This window comes from Corvus moneduloides, chromosome 9 (assembly GCF_009650955.1).
Source record: "Corvus moneduloides isolate bCorMon1 chromosome 9, bCorMon1.pri, whole genome shotgun sequence".
Taxonomy (NCBI): domain Eukaryota; kingdom Metazoa; phylum Chordata; class Aves; order Passeriformes; family Corvidae; genus Corvus; species Corvus moneduloides.
In genome coordinates, this window is record NC_045484.1 from 18,507,660 (window position 1) to 18,528,373 (window position 20,714).

Genomic DNA, 20,714 nt, shown 5'->3' on the forward strand with positions numbered 1-20,714 from the left:
TTATTTGCTCCACTTTCTGTTAAAAACCAGTGGCTTTTTTAAGCTGGAAGGGTTTTTAAATTTTTTTTTTAATCTACAAATCTTCAATCGATCTTACCTATGGCAGGCTAATGCCATGCTTTATTGTACACCTCTAGCAGATAAAATTGTCACCCCAATCTTATACAGTAAAAAATACTTCTAAACATTCAGGACCAAAGCATATAATGTCAATATGCTTCATTTTTATTTAGAATGCAATATGCCTCATTTTTTTGTAACAGCTCTATGAATATCCTCCTTTTCTTGGATTGCCGAGAAGTGTTAAATATGCCAAGTGCATCAGCACTTGCTATTTTCAGAAGGAAAACCTCCTTCTGATAGACTTGCTTTTAAATAACACTTACTGCTTCCAGATGTACACTGAAGTGTTCTTGCCTTCTTTTCCAGTAGTTTCTGGTATTTCCAGAGTATGAGTCTTTAAATGCTTCAATTTCTTCTCAGGGTATTTTTTTTTCTTTTTTTTTTTTTTTTTGCTAGTGCCATGAATGAGGAGTCATTCCAGGCTCAGAGGGTTTCAGTAGATGTTCTTCAATCATATGTCTGCAGTGCCTTTTCTTCACACTTACAAGCCAGAAAGCTAAATCTCTAAAAGAACATTTAGACCAGTAGCCTTTCATTAGGAGAAATAATAAGAAAAAACAATTATGGTGTCATATTCATAGGTGTGAATCTATTGAAAAAAAAATCCATGCTAGAAACAAAGAGTAAAAGCCACTTTGCATATGAAAAAAGCAACCAAAAAAAACCAGCTTATAAAGTTTATTTACTATTTTTGGATTTCTTTTGGTTTGTCTTTGACTCACAAAGCTAAAAGGAGAAATATCTATGGTGCAAGCCAAGAAGAACTTATTAATTCTCATTAGTACAAAGAAGAAGTGGTTATTTCAAGTGGTTGTAATGCAAATGTCAATGTAAAAGTCTTTTCCTCTCAACTCCAGAGTCTGAGAAGCCATTGTCAGACAAAGCTTTGATATTAGTAGATGTTCTGTATATTTGATAGATGTATGGCTGATTCACCAAGAAAGAGAAGTTGAGTGTTTTCAAGCATTGTTTTAATTTCATGAAACAGAGAACTTTGACTTCTATTTGCATTTAGTCCAAGCTGGTTTTCTCTAAACTCAGTTTCACATCTGAAATATAGAGGTAATTCTCTAATAATAGCTGAAATAAATGCAGTGCTTCCAGTGAAGCTTTTATTTTTTAAATCCATTTAAAAAGATGGTAACCATGTGAAATACAGGTTTTGCACATGAATGTGAAAGACAGGGCTTTCAAATTGCTATTAAGTATTATGATTTTAACCATTACATTTACAAGAAAGAACTCCATTCCTTTTTGTGCAAAGAGCAGATGCATTCCCAAGTAATTTTTTAGCCAAGAAATGTCTATGTATAAAAATTATCCTCAAGCATTTCTCATTTCCGATGCTGTAATTCCTTTCAAATGCCTTTCAAGGTAAAATGAATCAATCAAGGTCTCTAACACAGGATGTATAGAAATCTGACCATTTTGGGGATAACATCTGCATTTATTTGTTATGCTCAGATACAACATTTTAACTCAGAGGTGATGGCATTATATGTGTTGATCACTTGAAGCAGCTAGATATCAAAGCTTGTCCTTTGATATCTCTCCTCAGAAATCTTCCCTTCCATCTACTTTATCACAGTAAAAGTTATCTTGTGATTTAATCAGGTGTTTTTTTGTTCCTCCTAGTTTTACTTCTTTAATATGGATAAAAAAAAGTATTTCCATTCCTTCCCCAAAAAATGTTTTTTCTATACTCCAAAGGCTTTACATGCCTTCAGTTTCACACTCTGCTTTTCCCTCTTTTCTATCCCTTTTAGCCTACGTTCATTCTCTCTGCCACCCTATTCCATTTACTTGCTCTTTCCATTCACTGGACTGCAGATTTACTACTGGAATTGTTATTTCGTAAGAGTTCACAAAACTAACGGAATTCAGCAGCACAGTTTGGTGTTGTTTGGCATCCCTTGCCTCCTCCAAATATTTGGTATATTAGGTCTTAATTTTCACTGATAGTGTTGAACAGAAATGAAGGCATGTCTAAATCAGTCAGGGCCTTTCCTCATCATTACTGAAAAGACAAACCCGATTTCTGATCCCCTGAGCACACACAAGCAGGGGCAAAGGCCATAAAAGCCATTGCTGATGAGAAACTATTTTTTCTGAAGTCTTAAATGCAATCTTGAGTTCTTCATACTCAAATGAAGTTTTACCATCAGTGACATCAGGATTTTACTTGCAACACTGGACCTGGGTGTGTTTTCTAGCTTTGTGCCTGTTACTCCTCACAAACTATCTCAAAGCATATGTCTCTTGCATCTTCTTTTTCATTCCTGCAATAACATTGCATACATTTATTGAAGAGACAAGAGTATAACTGGCCATATCCATTCCTCAAAATTAGCATAGGATAGTATATTGAATAGGCACAAAAGACATGTTAGAAATGGGTTTTGGGTAAATAACTGATGCCTGTAATTTCTTAGAAATGCTAAATCCAGGTTGCAATTGCTCTGCTTCAGTTTAAAGTTCACTTTCCCTCTGGATGACAGGGGAGGAATATTCTTTTTCAATTAATTGTCTGTTTGAAGGGGAAGCTAAATGGTTTGTATAGTGACCCTTTAACATGCAAATATTAATAACACAATCAATACCAATACTTACCATTTATAGAGTGCTTTTTCATCCACAAGCTTTACAGTTAGACAGTTAGAAGTAAAAGGCTTCTGAAAGTTCAGTAGTGTTGGAGAGAAGGATTTCCATGGCAGCTGGGATTTCAAAGAAGGAGGGAGGAGAAAGGCTGGAGGAAGTACAAGCAGAGCAGCAGGATCCCTTGGCGAGGGGAAGCTTCACCCTGCCATGGAGAGCATGGTGAAGGAATGAAATGCTGCAGGACAGAAGAGAACATTTGAAAATGGTAGAGAGAAGAAAAGGAGAATTGGAGCACACACATGTGAGAAGAAAGGAGAAAAGATAAAATAATTGTGGAAGAATTGTAGAACTTGCCTCATGCAACAGGAAAATATGCGCTATGGCCTTTTAAGAAAGAAAATAGGAGGAGATGCTAACCTATCTCATTTGGAGAGAAAAAGTGTTGCTTATGATTAGGAGAAACTTTGAGTTTGTTAAAATCTTGGCAATACACACACTGTCCAGGTTCATCCCTCCCTGTGTGTGCTCCATGTGTGCTGCTGTCTTTTTCCTGATGACTCTGAGTGGAGTAATTTGCAGACTTCTGGTCCAGACACAGGCTTTTAATATATGTTTGTACAGCTGCATCACAATGGAGACCTAATTTTGAATGGGGTCTCTGTTTTCTACAATAATTGAAATAATTCATCATAGTCACTCAATAATGTCGTCACTGTCACTTCTTGGACATAAAAATCCCATGAGGTCATAAGGAAATGTAAATTTACAGTCAAAAAAATTACAATCCATAGTCTGAATCAAAACTCACCATGTCTATGTAAAGCATAATTGTAGTAGTCTTTTGTTTCTTTGCTATAACAAACAGTTGTAGCAAAGGATTTGCTAAAATTTGGAGGATTCTCCTGCCCCAGGCTGTATTTCTCCACAGGTAGGACTCCTTTCCTTGAGGTGAGTTTGGAGTCCACAGCACAGACAGGGCAGGCCCCTTTAAATCTCTGTTTTATCTGGTTGCCTAGACAACCCCTGTAAACATCAGTGTGGTCTTTGAAAAGCTGGGGACCTTGAGGAAAAATGAGGTCATTTGGGGACAGACAGATCCAGTGTAGCCTTACCTTTATGAGCAGACACACATTTTTTCACAGACTTGTTTTGCACATTTCTTTTTGAATGCTTCACGCTCTTATAGTCTGTTTTAATTTGTGATATACGGAAAAAATAAGCATGTTTCCTGGCAGCAGCTTTTTTCTTGTTTTCTTTATTGCTTTCTGTTGCGACATAAATATACACTGATTAAATATTTATATGTAATGAAAGAAGAATATGAGAAAGAATACTTTGACTATACAAAAGTTACAACTCAACTTACCCTTTTTTTTGATAATATATTTTTGTACCTTTTGAGGTGATGGCTTTAGAAAGGTGAAAAGCCTATAAGAAAGCTAATTAAAAGTACCAGGGAAATTCAAATAATGGTGAAAAAGTTACCATTTGCAATATGAGTTTCCATTAGATATGATAAATAGAGGGGTTAAATATTTGTTAGCTGATAAATATTTCAAAGCTTTTAATGAGACAGCAGGTTCTATCTTACACAGATTTCTGAAGAAATAAAAACAAACAAAAAAAATCTAAACAAGAAAACAATCTGGCAGTTCTGTGTCCCTGATAATTCAGAACTGGTTTTTTTCCCCAGCTAATGTTTTAAAATGTCTCCTCTCCTGACAGTGTTTCAATACAACTAGTTGCTTCAGAAAATTATTAGTATTACTGTTGTATGTTATTGTTAAAAGTAATTATAGAAAGTTATTACATTACTGGTTTTCCAGATTTAAAATATTATTTATTCCTAGATATCCTTCATGTTGTCTATAAAATCATTGCTGTCTGTGGGAGATATCTAGACAGGTGAACTTGGTCATAGGTGAACTTGGTCATAGATAAACAACTTACTTTGAACTCCATTTTTTATCCCTAATGTTTAAGATGAAAATCTCCATTTGGTTTGTGTTGACATGATAGCTCTGTAACTTATACTCGATATAAAAATACACCTCTTAAACTTTAGCTATGAAAAACTTACATAATTTCGTATGTAAAATCTTTGGATTTGTGATTAGATGATGAAAAAAGTCAGAAGTTGTAGCTTTATTACGCTAACTGAATCTCAAAAATTAATATTAAGTTATTTAGAACTTTTGGTTTGTGAGGAACGAGACAACTCTTGGTTCTTAATTAAAATAATTAAGAACAATCAGCAAAAAAAAATTGCAAGTACAAAAGAATTATAAAGCCAAAAAAACCCCCGGGTCTGCAGTGATTAGAGACCTTGTTGGCCGAAGCGGCTCAGAAGTCCCAAGGCAGAGACCTTACAATGCTGGGGTGACTTCAGCTAGCCCAAAGTCCGAATGGTTAAATTGCCTTTTGAAAGAGGTAGAGGCCTGTGCTCCCAGCACCGAGCTTCCCCAGTACTTAATGCGAGGTGAAAATGGCATCTCTGAGCGGGTGTCCAGCAGTTTTATAGAGTCTGGGTCCCGCCCATGACCGCCCACTGCCCAGCCCCCATGGTCCTGGACGATTGGTGGTGTCTTGAGGTGAGGTAATCTCAGGCTGCCAATGGCTCGCTGCTGTCTCGGGGAAAAATGTCATCGGCTCCAAGGGCGGGAAAAGTCCTCATTAACATCCCAGGTTGCCGTGGTGCTGAGTTGCAGGCCAAGGGCCCGGTTCTAAAGATAGCTCCCTGTCAGTTAGGTGGTCTGCTTTTTGGCAAAGCTCAAAACTCACTCAAAACTTACAAAGGTTAAGAACACTTGGTAAAAGGTCTAAAACTGGGCTATAAGTATTTCAGAGAACTCTTAAAAACAGGGTAATTAACTTGGACACATACAGGAATTAAGACATTGTGAGTTTTTACACTTTTAGGGACTAAAGAGGGGAACAAACTTGTGGAACTTTATTAACAAGGGATTTTTAATGAGGAATTATGTAAAACACTCTTTAATCAATTAATCAGGGGAATAATTTTGGAACTTAATAACTCTCAACTGGGGTGATGGGTAATTTGAATAAGCAATAATTAAACAATTAACAATTAAAAGTTGAAACACTTAATATGCAAAGGCCAACACTCCATTTCATATATGACAGGTTGAATCCTGTGAAAGTCATCCTTGTCTTCATTTTTCTGAGGGAGGAAAAGGAATATAAAGCAATTATTGTTTATATAATCCAAATTAATACAATCTTAAGTCTTACATAGTCTTTAAAATAAGAACAAAGTAACCAGAAAATATACCTGAATCAAAACAGGGTAAAATGCAGAATAATTAAATTGAATGACAATTTTAATCCTCTGTTACCGTGGCTGGACCTTTGAATGGTAGAATCTTGTCAAATCTTCATGGAGCTGCTGATTCCACTGCACTTTTTACAAAATGTGACATATTATTTCTCTTCTCTTCTACTCACTGTATTGCAGTAGACTTTTAGTCTGACATAGGAGTAGGATAGGACTTGGATTGTAGCAAACCCATAATCTGCCACTGTCTGCTCTGGATCACTGGTGGCAAAATTCTTATTTTTAACAGAAGCACCGTGCTTTAAAGACATGAAGGTTAATATCAGGCTATCTCTTCTACATTTGCATCCTACTCATTATCTTAAGGAGGGATAAAACAGGTTTTGAGACATGAGTTATTTTGTGCATGGAAATTTGCATTCTCCATTGAGATAAGTTCATAGTGTGCTTCCACAAATCCTCACTCCACACATTTCAGTATATTTTATAATCTTTGTTAATAGTTCCTGTTAGTGAATGCTACACAATAGAGACAAATTTTCAGTCTCTAAATATTACAGAACAAGAGCAAATAGATATTATCCAGTCTGTAGAAAATGTTACCTGTGTCAGATTATTCTTAGTTGTCCTGCAAGTTAACCCTTATGTTGTTTACCTTTTCTAGAACCAGAAATTCCATTTGCAAATAGCAAGCAAGATTTGATTGAAAGGGCAAACAAAACTCTATTCTGAACAGGGAAGTTCTAGACTTCATATGCCTATTCAGACAAATAGTGGTTAATATGAGATATACTGTACAAAAGTTCCTCGTGAAAGATAACACAAAAGGAAAAGTTCTACAATCTCTACTACAGAATTTCAAATAAAATAAATAAATAAAATTCCAGGTTCCTCTAAATCCTGTTGTGTCAGGGCACTGAGGGCACTAATATGTGTTAAAGGTGCTGAGAAGCCTCAACTGGGACCTCCCCCAGCCACGGGCTCAGGAGCTCTATTTAAGGTCAGCCTTGAGTTCACAGTTACTGCTGTAGCTACACTGGAGGAGTGCTGGTCACCTGTACAGTCAGAACATGGCTATGGCTCACGGAGCTCCTCAGCTTGGATTCACTCCTGGTTTTGTAATGGATCTGCTGGGTAACTGCTGGACCTTATCCTTGTCTACTGACTGACTTCCTGGCCTGACCTTGGATCTGCCTTGTCACTGTGATACTGCCTCAGGATATGATTCTTGGTTGGGTCTGTCCACTTCTCCAGGTCTGCCTTGTTTGGGGCTGGGGCTGCTCTTGGTTGTGGGAGCTCTCTTGGCTCATGTTCTCTTAGCAAGAAACCCTGCTCTTGCTGCCTCCTGATATGTTGCATCTTTATAATATAAATCTGAATCCTTAAAAGTTCATCTAATTTGCAGAAGACTGAGACTGCTGCACATATCCCAGATTCAGTGAGTACCTTCTGTCTGTATCTTCTTATGTTCTGTATTTCTTGTGTAGAGAGCTAACCCATCTCAGTAGCTTCTGATCCTGCTATACTTTGTGCCATGTGGCACAAACTCAGATTTGGTAGGATTTATTACATGTTGCAAAAGAGGATACTGTAATTTTAGACTTAACTATTCCAATAAAAGCACATGGCTAGACAGTCTTTATCCCCACCACAGTGATTTCTATCTTCTCTCTGCAGAAGTATCTTACCGCTTCTATTAATCTGTGACATCTTGGCTTGAGTGGGCAAGAAAGAACGTGTGCTCCCTTCAAGCTGCTCACCTTGCCTGGCTAAGGGGCACTCCAGGAAATAGAATTGCATTGTAGAGGCACCTGAGCATCTGACATTGTGTACAACTACTTAAGCCCTGATAGATCAGAATTCAGTACATGTAGTAAGATATCTTGGCATTTTGCAGCCCAGTGTATCCTGTAGTATTGGTATTAGGAAGATTTTTCTTCTGTTTAATGAGATTTCTTTGTCTCACTGCCCTAGAGAAGTCAGTATGGATTCTAATGTCATCCTACTATGTTGGGGTGTCTCAAACACCTACCTAGTAATGAAATGTTTATGAATATGGAAATATTTTATCCCTTCTTCAGTGTATCACGTGATACAGATACCTCTATCAATCCCCTTGTAAAGAAGGCTAAGTATTCTACTTAAAAAAAAACTAAAAGGATTCTCTAGTTCCATCGTTGTCATTAAAAAGTGTCTGTCACCATTGCAAAATTAACTTAGAGTTGTATAAAAGAAATATGCTTTCCCCAGCAAGCTAAAAATTGTTACCCACACATTTGGAAACTGCCTTGAGGTACAACAGTAACCCAAACAAGGAGGTTGTCATCTAACCTAGGGGTATTTTTGAGAAATTTGTGTGTAGAAATATTAAGGAACGGAAGTATTTCTGTGTTTTAATAGTGCATACTAATGTAATCCAAACTTCATACTAATATGCATACAGGTTTTATTCTATTTAAGCAAAAATCAACTCTTCAATAGTCCTTTTCATATGAAAAGTATTGTGTTTCTGTGATATGATGTTTTTTGTAGTTTAGCTACTGTAATGTACTTGTGTTTAGAACAAATACTTTGTAAATGGTTTTACTTGTTATCTCTACTGTAGGAATGCTCTGCAGAACACAAATTCTGAAGGTACTGTTTAAAAATCCTACTTCATATTAAGAAATATTGAAAGGCATACATTAATAAATATTAAATATGCGAAATCTTATAACACCCTGACATCTAATCTATTGAGCATGTGAATGGGACCTGGGAGGACTTGGGCACTTCATTCAGCCAGGGACTCCAGACATCATATTACAAGCAGTACACAAAGTGTGAAGTACATTAGATAAATGTTGACAATAGATTTTTCTTAGCCTTGTACATATTTCAGATCACTATCTCCTGTGTGTTTTTTGACAATATACTCATCTGGTAGGCACAAATTCATTGCCTGATATGATGTTGAACCAGTGGCCTTGGAATACATTTGAATCTGTATCCATTGCTTTAATAGAAATTCACCATTTTTACCTGATAGGAACATAGGGAGAGTAACTCTTCTATATGGTGTGAATAAAAGTTTTGTTTATGAGGTGTATTACCCTATCCAAACAAATTCTAGTATCTTATGCAGAATGATTTCTTTTCCTCTCAGGTGAAATTCAAATTTAAAAAAGCATCAGGAGACCATAATAATGAAAATAAATGAGACTTTTCTGTCAACTGAATCAACATCTTCAAAAGATTGAGAGCTTCTTTAGGCCATAAAGTTTAGACACCAATTATCTATCTTAAAAATGGCTATGGTGATATTAATATAACACCCGAGAGTTGTCGCATTACAATACGTCAAAGTAATGAGCCAATCACTTCAGACTTATTTCAACAAACCTGTACGGATTAATTTCCACTTACACCTGGTAAGGTATGGGTTGAACAGATACTGAGAACTTTTACACTGTCAAAGGACATACTACCTGCATGGGGAAAAGCACAACTTTGCTGGGGTGGAAGTCTCATGTCCACTTTTCTCATATTTGACCATATTGCTTAAAATAATGATTTCATTGCTATGTCCAACTGCAAAGGAGGAGCAGCTCACACTCCTCTTTCTACTTAGGCCTGCATGCCAGCAACAGCGTAAGTATTTAGTAGGATTGTATGAACTTGCCCCAGTTTGTGAATATTTATGAAAACTGGTTTTATTTACTGAATGACCATATTAACTTAGTTGACCAGCAGATATAAGTTTCCACTTTCCTTTAACTTATGCCTCATTTGATCTTACAACTTTCATACAGCAGAATAATTTTTTTTCTTCATGGCTGCTCAACCAAAGGAAACATCTCTTCAAACTGCCAAAATTCTGGGACTCTTCCTTTCTTAAACAGAGGCAGATAGCAGATGGAAACTGGAAGATATTTGAAGAAGAACCTCCACGCTTTGATTACTAAACAGATACAGATGCTCCAAAATGATATTTTGTGAGGTTAAAAATAGAAGTGTTCCTATCTTAAAGTTGTTCAAAAACATGCCTGAACCAAAGGAACATCATTAAGCTTGAGGATAATTGACTGTAGTCTGTGGATAGCCTTGGTGTTACAGTATCTGCTTACATCAGTACTGAGTTGCAACCAGAGTGTGTTTGGAGTGATGAGGCCTATAAAAAGTTATTGTATATGAAATGCTACATTATGTCAATATCCTACTGTTATAGCTTGTAAATTCACATTGATCTGTATAATAAAAGATGTTTACAGCACTAATGAACTCAATCAAGTTCATGTTTGCTGATACATAAAAAAGTAACAAGCCATCTTGCTAGGCATTTGATTTCCAGGAGATAATCCCAGACAGTACTCTGAAGATTAGAGAGAGAGGAGATAAGAAGCTGTGACAGGCTGGCAGTATCTGCCTGAAACACCATCCCGTTAGCAGGTGTTGGTGCTGCTGGGAAGCTGTTGCATGGATTTTGCTAACACACTGAGCAGATGGCTTATAAAAGAAATGGGTGTTGCTTTTTGAAGCAAAAATTATGTATGGGCTGAGAAGTATTGTAGCAAGAATCCTAAGGGAATACAAAGTATAGGGAGGGAAGTTGAGCTGAACCTTGTTTCTTCATTGGTAATGTTTTCTAGGCTGACACTAGGAAATGGGTGGTTTATGACAGCACAGACTATGTTTGGACATAGCTTTACAGCAGGTGGGAAAATGCACCTGTTTAGAAAAGTGTAATTATCTACTTAGTAAATATATTCTAAGATGAGTGTTGTGCAAACAGAAGAAAACACACTGGGAATAGCTATTATTCCTAATATAAATCTATATGCTGATTCTGTTTCAAAGCTTTTGAACTTCATGATTGTCACATTTAATGTTTTGAAGCTCTTTTTGGCATGTGCCAGTACTAACAGTTACACAAGGATACAGCCCGTTGCAACAGCAGACGTAAACTGCAATTTCAAGTTTTCTGGACTACATCAGACCGTGCATCCTACTGCAGCTCTGTAAGCTGGTGGTTGAGTGAGCAGGAGAAATAGGTCTGCATTTCAAAGTCTATTTTGTGACTTTGTTCAAACACCAGTGTTCTTTAGAGAATTTAATTATCCTCTTTGTAAATTGTATATACTGACTTGGAGATGGATTACACACACAGCATCACAGTGCTCATAATTATTCAGGGAATATGTTCGTAGTAACAGGAAAGGTGAAATAGAACTGTGTTCAAATAAATCATCCATCTTTCTCTCAAAGACAGAAATGATCTGATTGCCTTCACCATTATTCAACTGTAACAATTAAAATTCATAGAGAAATCCAGAATTTCTGCATGGAAAACTAGGAAAAACCTAAGAAAATCCTTAGAAATATGTAGATTTCTGAGAAAGCACTTTCTTCCTGATCTCTGGTTTTCTGTCTTGCCTGTTTGTTCATTTATGAAATTCATAAGATAATCTTCATGCCATAAGAAAAGGTATTTTTATTACTAGTTCTATTTACAATTATTATCTAGGCACATCTGTTCTCAAGTGCATCAATAATCAATATTTAAACTAGCTCAATATTAAAAATATAACTCTATTTAATGCTCCTAATTAAGCATCTGTGAGTTTAATCCCCTACTTTGGTTCCTTGCTATATTTTGTTAGCTCTAATATTTCAACATGGAGGTAGCAAGTACCATTTACTCTCAGAGTGATTCAGAATGCAGATCGCATTAAAAAAAGTAAATCTGATCTGCTTCTGGGAAACAACAACTAAAAGCATGTTCAGGAAGAGATTAATGCCTCCTGCCTCCCAGGAATGGAGAGGAGAAAAAGCGTTTCTGCTGTGAGGCTCTGGCCTTTGCAGGAGGATGTGACACGGGTTGTGCTTTCTCAGCTGAGAACAGCACTCATTGGTACCAGCCCTCTGGGAAGAGGAAGCATTAGCTGCACCTGGGAGGGGAGGCTTTTCCTAAAAACTCCCCAGGAGCAGAGCAGGCCACAACTGTATTCTCAAACTTCAGGTTTGCCTGTGAATTATAAAGCAACAGCTGGGTGCAATCTCATCACAAACTCCCGCTTGTGGTTTGTTGCTCTTCCCAATATATAATGTACTTTGCTCAGCAGAGGTGTGCACATTGCTTGGGGTAGAGAGGCCTGGTTTGGGGTATGGAATGTGGACACACTGCTGAAACAAAGCATGCAGAGTCTGATGTAGGCCCAACCCAAGCTTTGACCCAGAGAAAACATGCAGTGCATGTCAATCTTGTAAATGGTTTCATCTGCAGTCAGTGGCAGCATTCCAAATGACTAACAGAAAGAGAATCAAACCTTTCCTTAGGAGCATCCTGGAACACAGCTTTTGCACAGCTGTGAGAATAATGACTGTTAACATGGGGAAAAACTTAGATCCCATTGCTTTTGCATGGGATTTCTATCACTAAAATTCAGACCTCTTACTACAAACACTTACCTACACAAATAAACATGGGAGCTTCTATCAGATTACATGCTTGTGGCCAGAAATTATATCCCTGCTTTTTTTTTTTTTTTTATAAACCCAGCAAAGGTTTGAGTGGCAAATGAATGATAATTTCTGCATATTAGTAAAAACCACAATGTAATCTGTCATAAAACCCAATGAAAAATACCATGTCTGTAAAAACTAAATTCTTCAAATTTACAAGCTACAGATTGATACCACACATGAGAAAAGAGTCTGATATCTCTCTAGGATTTCCTGAAGGATTTTTCCTGTGATTTTCTGTCCATAACAATCATTTTAGCATTTACAAGAAGCCCACAATCTGTTCCTATTAAAGTATCAGCTTACCTCAAAAGATGTTAAAATAGAGCAGAAAACTTAATGCTGATCAAGTTGCAATTAAATTTTCATTTTCATTTAACATTGTCAACTTTGTTTCAGTTCTTTCTGACCAAGAAAAAGAAAACTTGAAACTAAGCCTACTGAATATCTTTATTTCTAACTGCCTTAAAAAGGTAGTTGTAGACATTCTAATGGAAGGCCTTATTTTAACCAAGCCATTGTGTAGAAAAGGTTAGACTGGAACTGATTTTAAAGGTATATAGTAGTGAGGAATGTGTGATGTAAGAATGTAATAGTATGAACAAAGTAAGATAATTTATAAACCAGAAGTCAATTAAAGATTAGAGCTAGTTCCATGGCAAACATAATTCAGCTGAAATCAAATGCCACGGTGATTTCCACTGCTTGTGAATTGGGCTCCTAACCTTGATAAACACAGAGGATACTACATAATCTATTGAGATAATTGACTAAATTTCAGTTGGGGTATTATTATTTATTCTTTAAATACTATTTTTGTGAAAGCTTTTATTCTTCTGATAAATTTAAAAAAAAAATTAATTGACAAACGTTTCTCTATTTTTTCAATTTTGATTGCATTTATCTGATTAGGTCACGTGCCCTTACGTGACGATGCAAAATATTTCAGGAAAAGGCTGAAATGGCTCTTTTAGAGTGGCAAACAGCGGTTTTGCACACGGCGGGAAAACACTTGGTTACGGGGCCAAAGGGGAAGAGGGAAAAAACCTGTTTGGAGCGGCGTGCAGGGGGCACGGATCTGGAGGTCGGGCAGGGGTCGGGCAGGTGCCGGGCTGTGCGCGGGGAAGCGCCGGCTGCTCCGGGCCCGCGGGCGCCTCCACCCGCCCCGGCCCCGCGCGTCGCCGGGCCCCAGGGGCGCTCGGGGAGGCTCCCCGCGCCTCACGGCGGGGCGCGCTCGGGGCGCCCCCGGGGATCCTCGGCCGGGGAGCGCTCCGCAGGGTTCCCGAGGCACTTCCCGGCAGCCGGAGCCGGCCCCGGCTCCCGCGGCTCGGAGGGGCCGAAGGGAGGCGGCCGCAGCCGGCCCTGAGGGCGGCGCACCCCGCTCCTCCCGGCGGCCACGGGCCGGCCCGGGCGCTGCCCGCGCGGCCGCCGGGTCCGCTCGCGTCCTCGGGCAGAAAGACAGCGCGGGCCGCTCCACCGCGAGCGGAGGGGGGCCACCGGCGGACCGGCGGCGCTGCTCCCACCCGTGGGGCTGCTCCCACCCGTGGCGCCGCTCCCACCCGTGGCGCCGCCCGCCCCGCTCCGCGGACGCCGCCCGCCGCCCTTCGGGCGCAATCCTCGCACGTACCTGTGTGGGAGGGCCCGTGCTCCCCCGCCCCGCCCGGCCGCTGGCGGTGCCCCCTCGCAGGGAATGGTTTGTCCCGGCTCCCCGCCGTAACCTCCCGCTCCTCCTCCCGCCCGTGCCCGGCGCGGATGCTGCCGCCCGGGATCGCCCCTCCCGGGATCGCGCCGCCCGTGAGGCGCAGCACGCGCCGCCGGCGAGCACCGGAGCGCTCCAGGACTGCCCGCCCGCGCCCCGGCAGGTGAGGTCAGGGTGGGGGACCGGCGGGGCGCGACACCTCCTCCTCCGGCGGCGGGGGACAGGCTGCCACCCCCGGGGAGAGGCGGCGGAGCGGCCGCCCGCCGTGATTCAGCATCGCCGGCGGGGAAGGGCAGCCGTATCTGGCCGGGGGGCTGCGGGGGTGCTGGGCGACCGGGGGGTGCCGGTGCGGGATCTGTCGCCGGCTCCGGGCGATGCTCCGGGGCGGGAGCGCGGGGAAGTGCCGGGATCCCGCCGCTTCCGCGGTGCCCCGGGGCACACGGAGCAGCGCTGTCCGCCCGGGGCCGCGGGCAGGTGCGGCGGAAACGCGGGCAGCGGCCCCTCGGGAAGTTTCCTGAATGCAGCGGGCAGCCCTCGCGCAGGGAGGGAGGATGACTGCGCGTGTCGCAGTGTGAGGAATAGGGAACCAGGAGGCGTTTCAGGATTAAAGGTATTAATTTGCTCGTCTCTCCCCCCTCCCCCCAAATTTTGCATGCGAAGCCCATCATCTGTGCGGGTCGTATCGCATGTACGGCCGGGTCTCTTCAGAGCCAGTTAAGGTTAAAATGGGATCGTCTTTTGGCAGTGGTACCCACCGGAGGCTGAAATGTAGAACAAGTTAAATCGCTGGAGATACAAGTCAAATATCTTCCTGTGCTTTCTGTGCTCAGCTGGAAACCCATAATCTGTGGGATCTTTTTGAATTTCTGCTGCTGAAACCACACATAATTGTAAGCAAAAGGGAAAAGCAATTGATGCTGGAATTTGAACGTGCTGCTGAACTCTGTGAGACTGACTTAAGGTCTCAATACTGATCGCTTTTGTGCCTTTCTTATGTATTTGCAGTTTGAGTATCAAAATGAGATTTTATTCCTTCTGACACCCCCTCTAAACCAAACAAACACATCCCACCCACCCACCCCTAATTCAGCATACTTTTCTGTCTAAATCCCTCATTAATTAACCAGAGTGTTAGTACCTATCTAAATAATATTCAGAGAAATCCTGCTGGTTCTTTCCACACATGAAGGATTAGAAGTACTTTTCTCTGTGGGAATTGGTTGTCCCCCAAATACTGCAGAGTATTTCAAAATATACAGTGACTTGGCATCTGTTGAAGATTTTGCCCCTGTTTAAAGTGCTGCGATGGGGGTTTTAGTAGAAATAAGACATGTGTCAGTGCTACTTTGAAAAAAAAAAAATTAAAGAGGCAGGTGTGCCAGGGGTTTTCCTATGCGATGAGTAAATACAGTGTCTGTGATGACATATGGAACTATTACTTCTGAAGCAAGATTCTCTGGAGAAAAATGTTACAAAGCTTCAGAAAACTACATGAGTTATTTAATATAGACTATATGATATTTCTCATAATGACAAAATATGTTTTTACCTGCAGGTATTTGCTATATCGTGCAAGAAAGCCTGCAAAAGTAGTTGTCAATTTTTTTTTGTTGTTGTTTTTAGAAAAATGCCCCCATTCTAGATTTCAGAAGGTTTGGATGCATTCCACGTATTTCCAAAGGGATCTACCCATCTACCCAGGAATTTGGGAGTGTTAGAAGCGGCCAGGAGATCGAGCCTGTCAGCAGTTATTAGGTAATTATTCCAGTAATTTAACAGTCATTTTAGTAATCCGAGGCTCAGGTTTGCAGTCAAAATGAAATTTGTTCCCACGTTCTGTCAAAGCTGACAGTGGTAAATTGGCAACATAGATTTAGTTGTGGACAGGTCTGAAGAACTGGGAGATGAATTGATCAAGAAGCAGTCAGACAGAGCCATCTTGCAGTTTTTTGTATAGTTACGATTTTTTCTAAGATGTTTCTAATGCCATGCGTTGGTAATGAGAGCCATAAATAGAATTTTGAAGGTGAAATGTGGCAGACTGATGCTGACTGCGGAATGTGCTTGCTCTGAACTGTCAACATCAAGAATGACTGAAGTATGATTTCTTGATTTGAATCTCCATCTGTGGATATTTGTTATAAATTTTAAAAGTCTCTAGGATACATGTGGCAAATTTCTTGAAGATCCACATTTTCTAATCTTCTGTGCCTTTTTTTTCATTTTTTTTCTTCTTGCCTATATTTTAATGTTGTATTAAGGAATATTTTTGCATTTACTAGATGCTTGCAGATGTCTCATACTTATTGAGAACACATTAATCTAAGTATGTAAATCCTTAGGAAACAAGAAATTGAAATGAAATCTTAGTGTCTGAAAGAGAGAAATGGATAACATCTTCCAAGCTACCCTGCATCTACTTTTGCAAAGCTTCTGTCTTAAAAAATGCACATGGCAGCATGTTGCAAGATAATTTTTTGATATGAGTTACTAATGCTTTTTTAATCTTGTGCTGTGATTTTATCAGTGTGAAGATATCTTGTAGAAACCAACAGTGGTAATTTCTCACTTCTATATGTTTCCACAAATCTTCAGAAAATTCCAAGTGTTATTACTGCCTTGAAGTGTTGTGGCTTTTGGGGCAATCCTAAGCCATGAAGACACTGATTTTTTTTGATAGGCCTTGTATCAGTCCCTGACAAAAAAGATGAGTGCTTGCCAGTCTTTCTGATGAGGTATTTCCATCATCCATAGTTGACACGCTGACTCTACAATGATCTGAGTGAGAAAGGAATGGTTTGGATTTTCCTAAAAGAGGGAGTTCATTTTATTTGGAAAGGTGCATGCAAACTGTCAAAGCTAAGAAATTTCACTGCAAGTACCACAGCATACATATTGGAGCGTATTAGCTGGGTTTTGTTTTTCCCTTGTGAACTTTAGAATACTTAGCCCTCAATTAATTTTTATTTTCTATGTACCTAGAAGTTAATTTGGGCCATTTGAATCCTACTGATGGAAGTCAAATGGCCCTTATTAAGCACAAGGAGCTTTTTAGAACTCCATTAATGCTTACCTAAAGTCCTGCCAGAATGATACTTTGCAACTACTCCTTTTGCAGACATTACAAGCTTCCCGGAATGTTTACCAGAAGCAGTGAAGCTTTTTAACATTAATATTTAAAATACTAATGTATTTTTAAATTTAGAATGGAATTTGTTGATGTCTGCTATGCTGATGGGTAAAAGAATCATTTGCAATTGAATGGATATATGAGACAAAAGGTGACATTCTGAAGGAGCCTTTGAACCTGGTGGGCATTAGAGCAAATCTTCCTGTTCCAGGGTCGCAACCCCTTGGAGCCAGAATCTTTCATGCCAGGAGATTCCGTAGTGCCTCAGTCTATTGAATACTCCTGTTCGTGGCAGTGAAGGCAAGAACCTACAGGTTCTGTAGGGCTTCAAGTAATAGCTTTGTGCTAAGAGCACTTCCCTATTTTCCTCCTTGCCTTCTCTCTTAAATGTTCATACAGCTGGACAGTATAGTTTCACAATTCTACCGCATTAATTTATACTAATTTACCAACATTTTTGTTCTGCCTTGAATTCCATATGACAGGAAACAAGTTCTAATATATTAGAATAAATTTTTGGCTTTGTGTTTTAGAAGGTTAAATAAAGCAGACATAATGGTTCTTGCTTTCAATATCAGCTTTAATCTGAATACAGCATCTCCAAAATGAAGACCACTGTATACAATTGCACTATTTTTTTTCCCAATGTTAAAAATTAAAGTTCAGGTAGTTAAAAATGTTAAAATATAGATCCACATTGTTTCAAAGGCAATATTTAAAAATATAATCACATGGGGTTTTAATGAGCATTCATTTCTGGGGACAGAGGAACAGTACTGCTTTACAGAGAGCCCAAATTAACAATAATAATGAAAGAAAGACAAAAGAAAACATTCTGGTTTAGGGATCACTTTTCACTTTCTGGAGTGGAGTGAGTGTCATGCCAACTCCCACTTAAGCTTGTATTTGATTTTGGAAGGGTTCCAGATTGAAGTTTAATATGCACCACTGTTCAAACGCACCTTAAATGGCTGCATTACTGTTAATGGATAGAAAAACGGACTGCCTAAAAGGATGGAAGTGCTTTACACTGCAGTTCAGGAGCCCTTTGTGGCCAGCAGTAGTAACAGAGTACTAACAGTCACTCTTCAGAAGAAAGACATGAAGACTAAATCCACTTTTCATATATAATAAATGCAGCAGAAGGAATTGAGTAGGGTGTGGGTTTCGCAGTTAGACACAGCGATGTGTTGACATGTTTATTTTCATCCTTGCTTAGTAGCAAAATGCTAAATATATTCTTCTTTGGTTACATTAAGGTATGTTTCCTTTCAACTTTGTCCTTGGGTTGACATGTGTTTGTTTTATTTTTAGCACTTGAAAACCAACAGAGTTACATCCCTATAGGGTGCGGTGGAAGCACTGGAGTATAGCACGAGAAAATGAAATCAGATGCTTAATACTGAATTGTTGCAGGTGAAGAGGCAAAGATCTTGATACTGATTATGACCAAAAAAAAACGAGTGGACAGACAGTACAGAATATTGTGAGATTTGGTGGGGAAATCACTCTTATCTGCTTGCTCAGAATGAACTTTTCTTGAAAAATACAGAATAGAGCTATGTGATAGAAGACTGGGCTTTCTATGCTTTTGTGGGTGGCTGTCAAGTGTTTAGTGTTCATTGAACATGAAATTCTGTGAATTTGTAATAGTGTTTTATCCTTCCAAGCTTATCTTGGTGGTGTGGAAGGTGGGAGAAACATGCAAAAATGCTTCATATGAATTATTGGTGAAAGAAATCTCAAAGATGTGCAATTTATTCACCCAGGAAAACTACCCTTTGAATTACATTTTATTTCATGGGGCTTTTTAGAGGGTTATAATATTACCCTAACTTTTTATGTCAACCTGAAGTCTTGGAAAGACTATAAACTACTAGTGAACATTAACAATTAGGCATTAATTTGAATAAAAAGGGGGTTTTCTTACTTAAAAATGAGCAAGAATGATCTGAGAACACAAATTTGGTTCATTTTGTGGCACTTAAAAAATGGAAGCATTTACTGAAAAGAATGTTTCTGAGGATGGAAAGGAGATAACCAGTGAGTAAAATAAAGCATAAAGATACAGGAATCAGTGCTGTTTCAAGCCAAAACTGTTGCAAATTCATAGAGTTGGGAATCTTGTAGGATATCATGCTGGTTTTGGCTGGGGTAGTGTTAATTTTCTCCACAGTACATAGTTTGGGGCTACATTTTGCATTTGTGCTCAAAACAGTGTTGATAATAAAGATGTTTTTGTTATTGCTGAGCAGGGCTAATACAGAGCCAAGGCCTTTTCTGCTTCTTGCCACGCTGGCAAGGAGACTGGGGATGCCTGGGAAATTGGGAGGGGACACAGCTGGGGCAGCAGATCCCAACCCACCAAAGGGATATCCTTTACCATATGACATCATGTTCAGCCTATAAAGAGGGGTGAAGAAGGAGGAAGGGGGGGATGTATGGAGTGATGTCTTTTGTCTTCCCAAATAACTGGTTACTCCTGATGGAGCCCTGGTTTCCTGGGGATTGTTTAACATCTGCCTGCCCTTGGGAAGTGGTTAATGAATTCCTTGTTTTGCTTTTCTTGTGCATGCAGCTCTTGCTTTCCCTATTAAACTGTCTTTATCTCAACCCACGACTTTTTCTGCTTTAATCCTGATTCTCTCACCCATCCTGAGAGACTGAGCTGGTGGGGAAGGGGGCGAGTGGCTTCATGGTGCTTAATTGGCAACTCAGCTTAGACCATGACAGACATTGACCCAGAGCAGCATCCACAAGTGCAGAAACAGAAGACAAGTAAGGGAACAATACAGAGTTAGATTTGAAATTCTGGACACCAGTTGAGAAATTATGCAGTTAATGACCCTGAGCAGTCAATTAAAAAAGCCTATATATTCGTTCTATTGCCTCTAGGTATAAAGAGAAAATGAAAGGACATTGTGACCTTTTTGCCAAAAGCAACACTCAGGAATACAAACACATATAGGAAGCAAGTCTTTGATATCTTATGAGAAAATGAAATAAAATTTATGAGAAATGAAAACAAAAAAGAAGATATATTCTTGTGAACTTGTGTTTGGGAAGGTCTGGTGCAGATAGTCAACTCACCATTTAGTTTCATTGATAGAGAAATACCTCTCAGTCATGGGACATACATACCTAATACAGTTCCAGCTGTTTGAAGATAATAGATTAATGGCACAGTTGAAGCTGAGTCTCTGCAAAAGCTGGATCTAAGACACCTGGAACCAGAACAGTACAAGGACCCATGAGGAAAAGTCATCTGCGGGAAGAGATGCCCAGATTTCACTCCCAGTTCTGTTCTTCCACAGGAAATTGCATCTCTGTTGGTTGCACTGAGTTTCCTCCTATAATTTCCTACTGTT

At 39.7% G+C, this 20,714-nt stretch overlaps 1 protein-coding gene and 1 long non-coding RNA gene across 6 annotated transcripts in view; one reads left to right on the forward strand and one right to left on the reverse strand.

The window, feature by feature from the left end:
• Positions 1-93: 93 nt before the first annotated feature.
• LOC116447826 lies at positions 94-5,632 on the reverse strand. The gene is made up of 2 exons (XR_004241704.1): positions 2,734-5,632; positions 94-627 (listed from the first exon to the last, which is right to left on the reverse strand). It is a non-coding gene; the product is annotated as an uncharacterized LOC116447826 (long non-coding RNA).
• Positions 5,633-14,188: 8,556 nt separating this feature from the next.
• The window catches only part of TTLL7 (tubulin tyrosine ligase like 7), a 65,628-nt gene continuing 59,102 nt past the window's right edge, over positions 14,189-20,714 (forward strand). Inside the window, exons 1-2 of one of the 5 annotated variants that reach the window (XM_032117425.1) lie at positions 14,189-14,379; positions 15,840-15,971. The gene's annotated coding sequence lies outside the window, so the exon portion shown is untranslated. The remainder of the gene's footprint in view (positions 14,380-15,839; positions 15,972-20,714) is intronic. The other 4 variants (XR_004241703.1, XM_032117422.1, XM_032117426.1 and 1 more) reach the window with 4 other exon arrangements.